Consider the following 14872-nt stretch of genomic DNA (forward strand, 5'->3'; position numbering starts at 1 on the left):
ACCCCGTCCTTGAAATCATGACATTTTTTTCTTTCTCCTTTATACTTTTAGTTATAGTCCATTAAATTTCAATGACATATTGTGTGAGTCTTAAGATTTTTTTTTTTTATAAATAACTTGGCTTTTCAAACAATAACAATTTGTATTAATATACTTTTGGTAATGACCATTATCACAAGATAAATAAATATTAGACGTCATAGAGTCTAGAAAATATAAATATATTTAAGTCATAAATATAAAAAAAGAAAAATTTTTACTTGCATTATTTTACTAAATGTCGATAATATTAATTGATGATGGATGATTTTATAATTATTTTAAATTGTGTTAGCTTTTCAGTTAAGTAAGGGAGGGAGCAGTGTCGAAGGTGGTGGTTATTAAGACCAACTTCTAATTGTTTACATTTTGTGCTCTTTTCTAGAAATTTTGAAAAGCAAACATTTCCGGTTTCTTAAACTAAAAACTGAACTTGAATGTTCTTTTGTAAAAAGTCAAACATTTATTCTGACAGTAATTATTGTGCTTTAATAAAGTGTGTCATATTTTGTTTTTATATTGCCTTCTTTTTTTCTTAATTTCTGCTTTTTTTCCCATCACCCCAATTTGTATTCATGTTTTTTTTTTTTTTTTTTGTATTTTTAACATAATTATTTAGCATTTCCCCCCTCTATTCCGCTGTCTTTATCTTTTAGTTTGTTTTTGTTTAAGTTATTTGTTTAAGTTCATTGTTTCCTTGCAACTCACTCGCTGCACGTTACATCCTCCACAATTTTTGTTTTTATTTTTAGTTTTTTTTTCTCCTCTTATTCTTTCAGGCAGATGCACCAATTCTTTACTGATCCGCACATCCTGTCTTGTGTAATTAAAAGTACAAGTACTACTGTTTGTTGCCTTTAGTTTTCATTAAGTTTTTCCATTTCTTTCGTTTTGTTTTTATGTTATTTTTCAGTTTGTTTAATTTCCATTTTTTTTTATATTTTTGTTAATTGAAAATTCTGATTTATTCAAACATGTGTGATTTTATGTAATAATTAACGAGGGAAAGAAACTTGAGCGTAATGCAAGCATATTTTTGTAATAAATTAGGTTTTGTTAAGGAAAAAATGGTCCTTCGAACCTTTAAATGAAAATGAATAAATCTTTAAAACACTATCCGGAATATCAGGAAATCCTAAGCATTACCGTAATATATTTTACCTATAAATTATATTATTAAGGAATAAATTGGTCCTTCGAACCTTTATTTTTTTTTATATATAAAAATTATTTTAATATAAATGTCTTAAAACTCTCAACTGTCCACAACTACTTAAACTACAATGTTGTCCATTAGTTTTCTCATTGAAAAACTCTAAAATTCATGTTGCTGCATACTTACCAGCTGAACAGAAAAAAAAAAAAAAAAACGGAAATGAAAAATTCAACTAAAAAAAACTAAATCTTTGAAATATTTTTTTACTAAATTTTCATAGCAACCCAGCAAAAACTTAACTCCCAAAGTAAGTAGAAAAGTAAGTAGAAATCAAAGGAAAGACTACTTACTTTTCTAGTACAAGAAGTACTTATTTTTGTTCGTGATATCCCAAAAGAAATCCCTTATTATTTAACTAATTGCAACTTAAAAATAAGTACTTTTTTTATAACATAAAGTTGTAGTTACAAAAACTGATAAAAAATAAGTAGTTACAAATTGACATACAACAAGGCAAAAAATATGTAATTAAAATTACTGTTTCAGGAAGTTAAAAATAATGACTTATTAAAAGGACTGCAAAAGCAGAAATATAATATATTATAAAGAAATCAACTAAAAGTACTTACCGGGAAGCCGAATAAAAAGCACTTTTATATAACTGATTCGATTTTCAATTTATTGAAAAGTTTATATATAGTAACAAAAATTCATTTAATATATGTACATATTTACATACTCGATTATACAAAAAAATGACTATAACAATTCACTGACAAAAAAAAAAAAATTTAAAGTTAAAAAAAAAACTTAAAAATTAAAGCATTAATATTTTTTAATCGTTGGAAATATTTTTCGGTTCACCTTTTTTTTTTGTTGTGGGCATCCTTAAAATGCCGATTTTTTACATTTTTTATTGCCATTCTTAATTGTTTTTCAAACGATTTAGGGTCGCTCGTATTCATAGATGATGACGTGTAGGACACTAAAATTTTTAATGTTAAATTCATATACTTATATATACAATAAGCACGTATTATTTTTGTAATACTTACAAAATAGAACATCCATAATGTTTTTGAAAAATTTTAAGCCTTTTTTGTTGTGAGTGCCACTTAAGTTGTACGTTAATAAAATCTTTGGCGATATAATTAAAGGCAATCCTTTCATTAATCCTTTCTCCCCCATAATAGTGGTGACAGTTTTCACCTATAAGATTAGATGTAAATAATGAAAATTAGTCGTAAATAGACTAGTACATACACTTTTCAGTGAAATATGGACTAGTCAATGGACTAAACAATAAATTTGATTAGTAAATAGACTAGTTAATATACTAGTCCATAGATTCAGCAATATTCAACAGATTGGTCTACAGTTTAGATTAGTCGATATACATGTCAAAAGACTAAACCATAGATTAGTTGATGATTAGCTTAATTTATTTACTAATCAATAGCCTAGTCCATAGACTAAGATATTTGCAAGTCCATAAACCAATCTAGTCTTTTTTCAAGTTTATCTGTTTTCTAATGCCATATGTAAATGTATTTTTAATACTTACCATTTCATTCTTATTTTCCTCGGTAATATCCTCCTCCCATTTACATAAACTTTCCTCCGATTTAATGGGAAATTGTTTTATGTATTTAGGAGTGTTCCAGAACGATGATATTATTGTCTTTAAACTAGCACTATGTTCAGCCAACACTTCGCAAACTGCATTGTTTTGTCTTTCTATTGTATCTAAAAAATAATAAATAATAAAATTATGTAAATATTTTATACGACAATATAGAACTGACTATAAACTTGACTATAGACTAGACTATAGACTAGATTATAGACTAGACTATAGACTAGACTATAGATTCGACTATAGACTAGACTATAGACTAGACTATAGACTAGACTATAGACTAGACTATAGACTAGACTATAGACTCGACTATAGACTAGACCACAGACTAGACTATAGAATACCCTAGGTTATAGTCTATTCTATAGATTAATATATAATACTGATAATTCCATTCCTTATACATAAGTGTGTGTACTTACCAAATATTTTTTTTTATTTTCGTCCTCTTCCTTTTTATTGTTATTAATGTTTTCTGAAATGTACCAAAAATATATAAATACATAAATAATAAAGTTATGCAGTAGTAAACTTATATACATACCTTTTATTATCTTTAAGTCCGTCTGCATAGCTTCTAGGGTGTGAAGAATATCACTAGATGAGCGATGTTTGGATTTGCTCGACATTTTTCTCGATTTCTGGAATTAAAACGAATCCGTCTTTATATGAGAATCTTATGGCTTTCGCAAAAATATTATCGAAGAAAAATATTTCATCTACGAAAAAGTGCCCCTCGCACTTTCACTCTTCTTTCAAATTGCTTCTTACTTAACATTTTCTATTAATTTGTACTTACGTGAGCTTTTATTTTAATTTGAATATAATTTTTTAATTTTATTGTATTTATTTTTTAACTTTTTCACTTTTTTTATTTTATTTGTCAAACTTTTCAAAAATTTTTTGTTTGGCGTCAGTTTTTTAGTACTTAAATCAAATATATGTATAAAATATATCATATCAACGAGTACCAGGTGTTTTTTTATAAACGAGTAATCAAAACATCTATTACTTACAGACTTATATTATCATTGTATATAACTCTACAATCTTGAAAAAATTTCATCATATATATGTATGTACATACATACATACGTACATACTCTTTAATAGGGTTCTATAGTTGAAACGACTATTTTTGACTTTTCCCACTATTTTAAAGTTTTTAACTTTTTTTCCACTTTTCGACTTTTTACGACATTTTTCGACTTTTTCCGACTCTTACCGACTTTTTCCGACTCTTACCGACTTTTTCCGACTTTTCGACTTTTGCACTTTTTCGATTTTTATTTACAAAGTCGACTTTTCGACATTTTTCAGAACAAAATTTATGGCAAATTTACTAAAAATATCATTAATAATCGTTTAATAATAACTTATTTCAAATTGTATCAAAATCCTTTTTTGTATATTCAAATAATGACTTCTATAAGCTGTATATAAAATTTTATTATTAAATATATTCCTAGTAATGTAAAAAGTAGCTAATAAAGCTACAAAGTAATGAATTCAGAAGTCAATAAAAGTAGGATTGGGAGCGAAGTTTTTCCTGGGAAATTGTATATTCAAATAATGACTTCTATAAGCTGTATATAAAATTTTATTATTAAATATATTCCTAGTAATGTAAAAAGTAGCTAATAAAGCTACAAAGTAATGAATTCAGAAGTCAATAAAAGTAGGATTGGGAGCGAAGTTTTTCCTGGGAAATTCACTTTATTCACATGTTTTCACCCAACAAACATAAAGTTTAACGTTTGAAAAATGTAGCTATTTTTTATACCCTACACCACTTTAGTGGGGAGGGTATATTGAATTTGTGCTGATGTTTGTAACATAGAAAAATATTCGTCCTAGACCCACCTTAATAAAGTACACCAATCGGCTTAGAATCGTTTTCTGAGTCGATTAAGCTATGTCTGCCCGTCCGTCTGGCTGGCTGGCTGTCCATGTAAACCTTGTGCGCAAGATACAGGTCGCAATTTTCAAGATAATTGGATGAAATTTGCCACGCACGTTTTATTTGACCCAAGGACGAAGCCTATTGAAAATGGTTAAAATCGGTCCATTATTTCACCTAGCCCCCATAGAACAGAACCCCCCGAAAAGGGCTTTTGAGCTCATAATTATGTTAAATATACAGATATATCGATAAAATGCGGCACAACTAAGTTTTATAGAAGTCTTGATGACCCTGCCAAATTTCATAAAGATCGGGCTCCATTTGACCCTAGCTCCCATACAAAGTCCCCTTTAGAAAATTATGTACTTGAATGTCCCAAATTAACTTATAAACACAAATATTACGATGAAATTTAGCACAATGAAATACTATGTAAATATAAATATATTCACAAAATTTTATCAGGCTTGGTCCATATTTGCCCCTAGCCCCCATATAAAGCCTCTTTCAGAAAATTTGTTTTTCATCCATAAATTGCTTAAATGTATCGGAACAAGGGAATATTGAAGATAAATCACATTTAATATTCATAACTGGTGTAGGGTATCATATGGTCGGCCACGCCCGACTAGATTTTCTTACTTGTTTATATATCAAATCTGATATAACCTTGCACTCGATACTAAGGCGAACTGAACCTCTATATGATTATTGCAGGAATAGGAAACGGTCGGAGGCTTGTCTCTGGCTTTATACCGGTAATACAGTTTTCACCACTATGATAGGTCTAATGAGAGTAGATATTCTCGAGAATATAATTTTTTCTTGCCCCTGGTTAGGTAAAAAACATTGTACAATATGGGGAGAGTCTCATGTCAATTCAAAATACACTTACTATGACGCTATCGGGCCTGTTGGGGGCTCTATTATATGTAAAATATTGTTGGGAAAAACCTTATATAGTGAATCTCATTTTATTAGACGTAGAATCTCATTTTAATAGATGTAGTTCCTCTTGATCTGGATTAACATCACTCCCAAGATATTTGGATCTAATTTCGATGAAAGCTGAAAATGCTCTGCTTTCATCTGAATCTATTCGTACAATTTTGTATGGTTGTGCCCGTAATTCGGTGTGTCCAATGAAAATACGTACCATCATACTTACTCGGACTTGCTCATTTTGAAGAGAATATTCGTCCACCTCTCGTTAGGGTCACCCCATGGGATTTTAGTAGATCGACCCACCATTTCATTATACCAAGTTCAATTTTATAGTATATGCTTTTAATTTATTTGATCTTTCGTTGCTGACTAATGCTCTCTTACAGTCCAATACATCTGCTGTTACCATATTTTTTTAATCTATTGTATACATTCTGTTATTGCACAGACTTCTGCCTGGAAGCTAGTGTTTAGATCAGTTCGAAAGTAGTATATTTCGGTTTCTGGATTTTCAATCAACCCAAAATCCACATTTGAAGATTCTAACTATAATAGTTTTTCAGATATACAATTCTTTACATATGGGAGATGCCACGCAAGTTATTGAAAGTTCGCCAATATTTCCAAACGTTAATTAAGATTTTAATGAAACTTTTACTAAATGTGAATAATCTATAGTTTCCCAAATATACGAAATTTTGTATTTAATTCATATGGGAGGTGTCAAGCCCCTCCATTGAAAGTCCGCCCCCTTTTTCTCTAAATGTTCTAAATGAATGTCAAAGTTCTTCATGTAAAATTTGAAGATTCTAGCTCTAAGAGTTTCTCAGATATACAAATTTTTCAATTTAATTAATATGGGTTGGTAACCCCTATTATTTCCAAAATGTTCAGATGAATGTTAATGTATTTCGTGCAAAATTTGAAGCATCTAGTTCTATTAGTTTCCCATATAAACGAATTTTTGATATGATTTTGATAACATGGATGTTAAAGTTCTTCGTGCAAAATTTGAAGATTATACCTCTAAAAGTTTCCAAGATAAACGACTTTTTGTATTTAATTCATATGGGATGTGCCAAGCCCCCTGTTGCTAGTCCGCCTACTTTTTGACCTAAATAATCATATTGACACTAAAGTTTCTCCGAAAATATTTGAGAACTGTTATATTTTGTCAGATATACTGATTTAATATTTTCTTAATATGGTGGGTGCCACGCCCACTATAGCCATTCTGCCCATTTCGTCCACAAATATTCTTGTGGATGTCAAAGTTTAGGTCTCTAGCTGTTGCAGTTTCTGATATACACGACTTTTAATACTTATTTTGTATATGGGCGTGGCTCCTCGCCCACTTGAACTTTCAAAATAAAAAGTAGCCTATAGCTTTCAAAATTTCCTATCAATAATCTTAATGTTTGTTGGGTATTGTTAATTTACTCCAAATAATAACACCAACAACATCACAATGTTTAACTATTTGTTTTTTCAAATTTAACATACATTTTTAATTAGTTTACATTCCTGTTTAAACTAATATTATGCACAATTATATTTTCCAAGAATAAAATTAATTCCTAGAAATATTTAATATTTATATAAAATAATTTAAAATATTTAAAATTTTACTAATAAATTGTATTTATTTTTTCTCTTTACAGGTAAAAATATAGAAATATGATTTGAAAAATACTACAAACTCTTGAAATATATAAATAAAATGGTGATAAATGTAAGTTACAATATTTTTATAACAATTAATATTGGTTATTAATTTAAAATTTAAAAAAGTAGAGGTTTCGTAGTATATTTCCATCTAAAACCTCTTATATGTAGTTCAAAACAATGCAACACAAAAATTCCAAACACATTATATATTTACCTGTATAAATAAAACAATTAACTAAATGTGTTATATTTACTAATAAATAGTTTTTCCTAGAAAATAAAAAAAGGCGTGGTTTAGACTTAGTTGTATTTTCACACATCACACGTTTGTTATAATATAATCCAATCTGGCATCTTATCCTCAATATTCCCCATATGCATAAAGAAAAAATGTCATTTAAAACAAAAAATTCATAAAATCGCATACAAACTTACATAAAACGAGAAGAAGAAACAGATTCAATATTGCGTTTAACCGTTTACACTTAAATATTCAAAACACATACGAAAATGTTAAACGTTGAGATATTTTTACACACAAATAACACATTCCGCATATATTATAACACACACAAAACAATAACAACAACAGCTTTATAAGAAAATTCAGCAAAAACAATGTAAAGTAAAACAAAACAACGTAGAAAATATCAAGTACATCTGGTAACCATATAATACAGAATTGCAGCGGCAATAATATAGCGACTAAAATACCAAAGAAGTGCAACCCATAAATAACCACTTTGCCCTTATTAATCTTCTTCTACTTCTTCTTTTGCTCATCCATCGTATGTATTAAGTATGAATTGTTAAAAAGGAATACAAAATGGGGATTAATCAACAACTTAAAAAGTTGCTCAGAGAAGAATGACAAATGTAAACAAATATAAACCGTTAGTAAGAGCATGAGAATCGCTTCATAGACGTGATGTAATATTTCCGAAACTTTGTTAAAAGAAGAAAGCACTCTCTCTTGAATTGAGATTCTTATTACGCGTGAATATCAAATCGGGGTCTTAAAAAAAGTATTTCTGGTCATAAAGTGAATAGAAACAAATGTAATAAACATGCAAAATAGGTAGATTTATACCCTGGATCTTAAAATAGCCTCAAATTGGTATCATACACAAATTGATATCATACTTTTTTCCATTATATTTCTCGGAGTTAAGTTACGACTGCTAACGTTTTATAAACAAATTTTTTGGATCTTATTTCTTCAAAAGCTGGACAGAGGTATAATAAATGTTTCATCGAAGTGCTACTAACTTTAAATGTCTATTGCTGTTGTAACAGTCCTGCTGTTGTTGAAAGTTAAACCCAAGAATGCCACTTTAGTCGAATCTTTTAAAGCCTTAAAAGCTTATTCTCTGACTCTTTCATGTATACATATATGGAGCGTATCGTGTCAGATAGCAATTTAAGAGTATATCTTCGGACCTAACCTGGTCCAATTCTATCCACATAGCTTAGAGACATCCATGTAGCAAAAGAATTAGCTGTGAATCATGAAACATGTTCCATCGTGAAATGCGAAGTTAACAATCTTTTGTCAATCGGTATAATCACACGTATAATCAGTCACTATCTGAAGTTTGCCTTTATGGACTGATCAAGCTCCGATTTATATGTGCAAAAGTTCGCACATAAGGTAAGTAATGATCTGACCCGACAAGGTGTCGAATACAATACCCAAGGCTCTAGAGTAACTAGTAGACCTACAAGCACTTGGAGACATCTGATATAAAACGAGTTGCATGAGTTTGGAGTCTCATGGAGGGAGATGATGATAATACAGTGTTGTGATAAATGGAACTGGAAAACATTTGTTGCGTCCTTATGTTCCGCTAGGAATTAAAGGACTAAATATATACATTCTTCGATCGCAAGAATGATCTGAGCCGACAAGATGTCGAATTCAATCGCCACCTAGTAAGTAATGATCTGACCCGACAAGTTGTCGAATTCCATACATAAGGCTCTAGGGTAACTAGTAGACCTACAAGCACTTGGAGACATCAGATATAAAACGAGTTGCTTGAGTTTGGAGTCTCATGGAGGGAGATGATGATAATGCAGTGTTGTGATAAATATAACTGGAAAACATTTGTTGCGTCCCTATGTTTCGCTAGGAATTAAAGGACTAAATATATACATTCTTCGATCGCAAGAATGATCAGAGCCGACAAACTGTCTATTTCAATCGTCAACTAGTAGGCCTGCACACACACGCCAGATTTAAACCGATCCGCAGTAGTTCGAAGTCTCATGGAGCAAGATGAAGACGATGTGTTGTGATAAATAGAACTGGAAAACATTTCTTGTTTCCCTATGTTCCGCTAGGAATTAAAGAACATATATACATTCTTCAATCGCAACACTCCACTTAATAAATCGAGTTATAGCTAGGGAATTGAATTTAATCTTTGAATTTTCTATATGGATGACATATCCAATTATATCCACTAGCTAAGAGGTTTCAGTCCCCATGGACTTTATACTGAAAAAATCAATAAATGGACTTGGATTTCAATTTAGAAAATAGGTTTTTTTAGAGTCTAAAGTGTGGCTCTCATGGAGCGTTGTGATAAATCAAACTGCAAAACATTTGTTGCTTCCATATGTTTCGCTAGGAATTAAAGGACTAAATATATACATTCCTCGATCGCAAGCACCTCCGTCTACTAAATAGTGAATAGCAAGGGAGTTGAAGTATAATTTAATCTCTGATTTTTCTATATAGATGACAAATTCAATTATATCCCCTAGCTTAGAGGCTTGAATCCCCATAGACTGCAAAATCGATTTGGACTTGGATTTGATTATAGAAAATAGTATTTTTTTGGTGTGGTTCGGATATTCTTCTCTGTTTCTACTACGAGATCCTAATTCAAGGTCCTGTTTGAGTTTGATGACATACTTAGCTGCAATATTTAGCACAGTCATTCGGTCTGCTGTATATATTTCCGTTTAGTAACTTAATTATATGACTTACAACCTCGGTTTATATGTCGTATCACTCATCGTTTGGAGGTGAATTTTCATAATGCATTATTTGTACGAAGGCGTAGAATAGACCCCGTGTGTGATATTCGGATTACAACAGCTCTCTTTTCTGCAGTCCAATCTTCCAAGTTTTACATTCGTTTAAGACTATGGTCCTGGTTGGATATTTAATTGTTTAGAACCTGATTGTTTTCGTAGTTTGCGATATTTGACTTCCTTGTTAAGATAGAGTTAATATAGGCTAGCTCTTATGCACAATTGATTTGGATTATTTTCTTGCCATCCGGGGAGCTGAAACTCGTAATTTGCGGATTATTTGTATTTACATTTAACTTGCGAGAGGTCAAAGGTTACAACTGTATAGTGCAAAAATTTCTAGTAACAATGAGTAAAGAAATAACAGATGATAAACTCAAGTTAAATAATAAAACTTTATTTAAATATTTAAGATAAATGTTCTAAAATACAACAAGTACTTTAATTAAAAGCAAAAAAATCCCATTAACATGTTATTTTTATAAACAAATATTGAAACTATTTTTAAATAAACAAATAAATAAAGTAAATATTCACAAAAACAATAACAAAAGTGTCAAAACATTAAGAGTTAAATCAACCAGATACAAAAATAAAGATGTATGTACGTATTTTTAGTATCTGTCGGTCTGTCTGTCTGTATATGTCTCTATTTAGAATTAAACATGTTTATTATTATTAGCCATATAATAACAATTTTGCAAACAAAATTGCCACCAACTCATACACACACACACACATAAAATACATTTCATATCAATGAACTCTAAAAACAACAAAAACCAAATAATACGTTTTTAAATTCAAATAATAAAATAAAATTAAAAAAACACAAAACCAGTCATACAAATAAACATCATTTGACTATATATTAAATCTAATATAATAGAATTGTATCGTTTGGTCGTAAAATAACCATCATCCATCTATCCACTTAACAAAAGACCATAAATAAATACCTGTACAGCAAAATGATACACACAGGCAAAATGTTTTATATTATATTGTTTATTTTTTTTTCTGTTTAATATGTCAACAACAGCAACAAAATTTTTTATCTAAAAAAGCAATTAACACGATTTGAGAGATAATGTATCTCACGCACACCTTGCGCGCGGCGCATTGATTATTATTTGATTTTTTTTCTATAACGAAACACTTGGACAAAAATTAATCGTTATTTACAGTTTAGAATGAAAATGTGTATGATACTACCGAAAAAATTATACTAGACACAACCAACTCAAGCCCCTAAGAGAAACCAAAAAAATCGAAAAGATACGAAAATTTATTTGTGTGTGCAGTGCAGTACCGATGAACTGAACTAAACTCTATATGACTACTAGACACGAATAAAAGTAGACAATTCCCACACATTTACACGCACACTAATGCGCATATATTAGCATTGAAAAATGCCGAAATATTTGCCCAAAATTATAAGAAACGTAGTTTTGTCTGACAGAATTGCACTTTACTTGTACAGTGGTGTTTGATCAATATGCGTTAGATAATAATGTTTATTAATAGACTTTTTTTAAAAATGGATAAACATATTCATTTTTTTTTTAATTTGTACCAAAAAAAAAATATGAATTAGACCACAAATTTCGGTCTCAATTTTCTTCAGTACCCAACCAGATTTCAAAAACTCCCTAATTTTGTGCTTATTACTCAGTAAGGAATCGTGCTGATTTTATATATCTTATTTTATCTTTTATGGAAATTCTAAAAGATAAAACGTCAATATATTCTTGGTCCAGGTTGCTAAAGTCTTTAAAATCAATGTGAGTTCTCAGGCGTAGGCGGCCGGTTGAAACCAGAGATACAAGCCGATACAAAATGATCGGCGGCGGCTGCTTATAGAAAATATCGGCGGCGGCTAAATTGTCGGCTCAATTTTTCAGAAATTGACCTTATACGCGTTTATTATATTGAAAAATCTTTATCAGCGGCTACGTTTAAGCCGGCTTAGCTTTTGAGCCGAAAGAAGTCGGCGGCGACGCGGCTTGCAATATATTACCGCCACCGATTTGAGCCGTCTCGGCTTGTATCTCTGGTTGAAACGGAAACCCTAGTTTGGTAGTCTGCTCTTCTATGGGGGTCGGTAGCAGAGATGCAAGCCGATGCAAAATGATTGGCGGCGGCTAAAATATCGGCTAAATCTATGCTGAGAATTTGTTCTTTACTGAAAATTTTCTATAGAAAAATGTGTTTATTTTGGTTTGTTAGATAGAAAACTATCTCTATATAAGTAAGAAAATTGTCGTTATTACAGTTATTTTTATGAAAAATTGTTTCTAACTGTGGCAACTCAGTTCAGTTTTTTAAAGAAAAACGTAAGTTTTTGAGTCGGCAGCGACGCGGCTTGCCAAAACTTGGCCGGCGTCAAGATGGCTTGTATCTCTGGTAGGTAGCCTGAATAAAATCTTTGTGATCTGTTGCTCAGGGTAACATGCAAGCTGTTGATTATGGAAAATGCCAAAGAGGTTTCGGAGGCCTATAACTTAGGTATTTTGCTCGAGATCCAGCCAGTGAAGTATTAGGAAGTAATGAATATTATTAGTATTGTGGAGGTCAGATCAAGTCGGACAAAGACTTATCCGAACCAGAGTAGACATGTGAACAAAAGTAATCCCGTAACCTAAACAGTGGAACTTTAAGGGATACTTAAGTAGAACAATAAGACTTCGTCGTCGTAGCAGAAAACGACATACAGACGAGATCACAAAAACTGGTCGTCTATAGTTAACACAGTGAGATAAAGTAAACGAAAATTGAAATACCTGAAAGGTGGATCCTAGTAGAACAAGAATATGTTTTTGAAATTTGCCAAACACCTCCAAAATCTTGAGTTACGGGTAAAAAGCCGGAACAATTTTGTATTACGAAAAATATTAATAACGTCGTCAATTGCCAACAGATTTTTAAAAACAAAGATGCGTTTTTCTTATGAATAGACATGGGTTTCTAATCAATTAATAAAAAGTACGGTTCCTATATAAAATAATTTCAAAAAACCTTTCCAAACTTGTACAACGATGCAAAACTAAAATCAAAAATATGTTTGCTGATGAAATTCACACATATCTCTCCAGAAGGTTACTTAAACGATACATATGTCATTATAAAGGCCTCAGCTTCTGCTTTCTAAATCTATGGAGAAACTTAAAATCGGTTCGGATTCAACTATGTTACTGACCTATAAATGCTTCAAGGTACAATAAGCCGGGTTTTTACCCGTAACTCAAGATTTTGGAGGTGTTTGGGTAATTTCAGAAACATATTCTCGGATCCACCTTTCAGAAAAATTGTATCACTTCCCAGGTATTTATTTTTATCGCATAATGTCATAGATAGAGTAGAGTATTTGATCGAATACATATTCTATTTGATCGATGTGATATCGCTTTTCGCATAGAAACAGGCATTGTACATTTTTCACCGATAACCTTCCAGTAAAAAAGCAGAGGTAAGAGTTGAATTCCTTTGATTTTAAGGTCAAATGTCTCTGTAAGTTAATCCACACTATTACTATTAAATCCCCTACGTACAAGTTCACAATTTATCCACTTGTCCCACCACTGTAAACATTTATTGCTTTTGTCATTAAAAGCTTCAAAAAACAAACACACTGTGTGCATAAAACAAAACGTACTAACGAAAATAAATCAAATAATAAATTGTTAAACAATTTTCAATATCGCGTGAGAGTTTATGCTTTGTTTATTTCTAATTTTAGGTTAAATAGACACAGATAAAACTAAATTGATTTTGTATTTTATTTTGGCATTTATTTTTGTTTTTTACCACACTTCTGTTAGTGGCAAAAAAATTAGCAAAAACCTAACAGAATTAAAAGTCATTTATAATAAATGTTTATAAACACCTGAAATCTTTCAGCAGTACTATTTTTATAGTTTTAAGCATAAATATGATCAAGTTAAACGTTTAAACGATTATATACTGATGATTTCGTGGTTGTCTGCACATTTGCTTTTGTATTCTACTGTTTGGTGGGAATAAGTATTTGTTTGTTTTTTTTTTAGGTTTGTTTCATATTCCATTTTGTTTTTTTTTTCTTCATTTTCTAACGTTGTTTTAAAATTTCGCTGTTTCCTCCTCTTAATCTTTCTATATACATATATGCTGGTTTTTGTTGTTTTCTATATCTTTCTGTTTTTTAATTGTATGTATCCATTAAAATTGCAAGCAACAACTTCGAGACAATCTCTCACATTTGAAGAATTGTTGGCCAACCTTTTTGTCATTCCTAAAGTCGGTTGGTTCTTGTTTTTTTATATTGTTGCTGATTTAAATTTTGGAGGGCAGAAGGGAAAATCATTGAAAATTTACTGTTTTTTTTAATTATATAATTTTTAGGGTTAGTACTTCTGTCACAGGATAAAAACAAAAATCTAGTCGTTCATCCAATGTTCGGCGGATTCGGAAAATAGCAAATATCTAAAATTCACTGCTA

General features: G+C 30.6%; 1 protein-coding gene across 1 annotated transcript in view; it reads left to right on the plus strand.

Moving 5' to 3' along the window:
* The window catches only part of LOC119605725 (mucin-5AC), a 154982-nt gene that overhangs the window by 87487 nt on the left and 52623 nt on the right, over positions 1-14872 (plus strand). The gene's annotated exons all lie outside the window — the stretch shown is intronic.

Source organism: Lucilia sericata, unplaced genomic scaffold (assembly GCF_015586225.1).
Source record: "Lucilia sericata isolate MDLA Ls3-8-SP2 unplaced genomic scaffold, ASM1558622v1 Contig000513F_arrow, whole genome shotgun sequence".
Taxonomy (NCBI): domain Eukaryota; kingdom Metazoa; phylum Arthropoda; class Insecta; order Diptera; family Calliphoridae; genus Lucilia; species Lucilia sericata.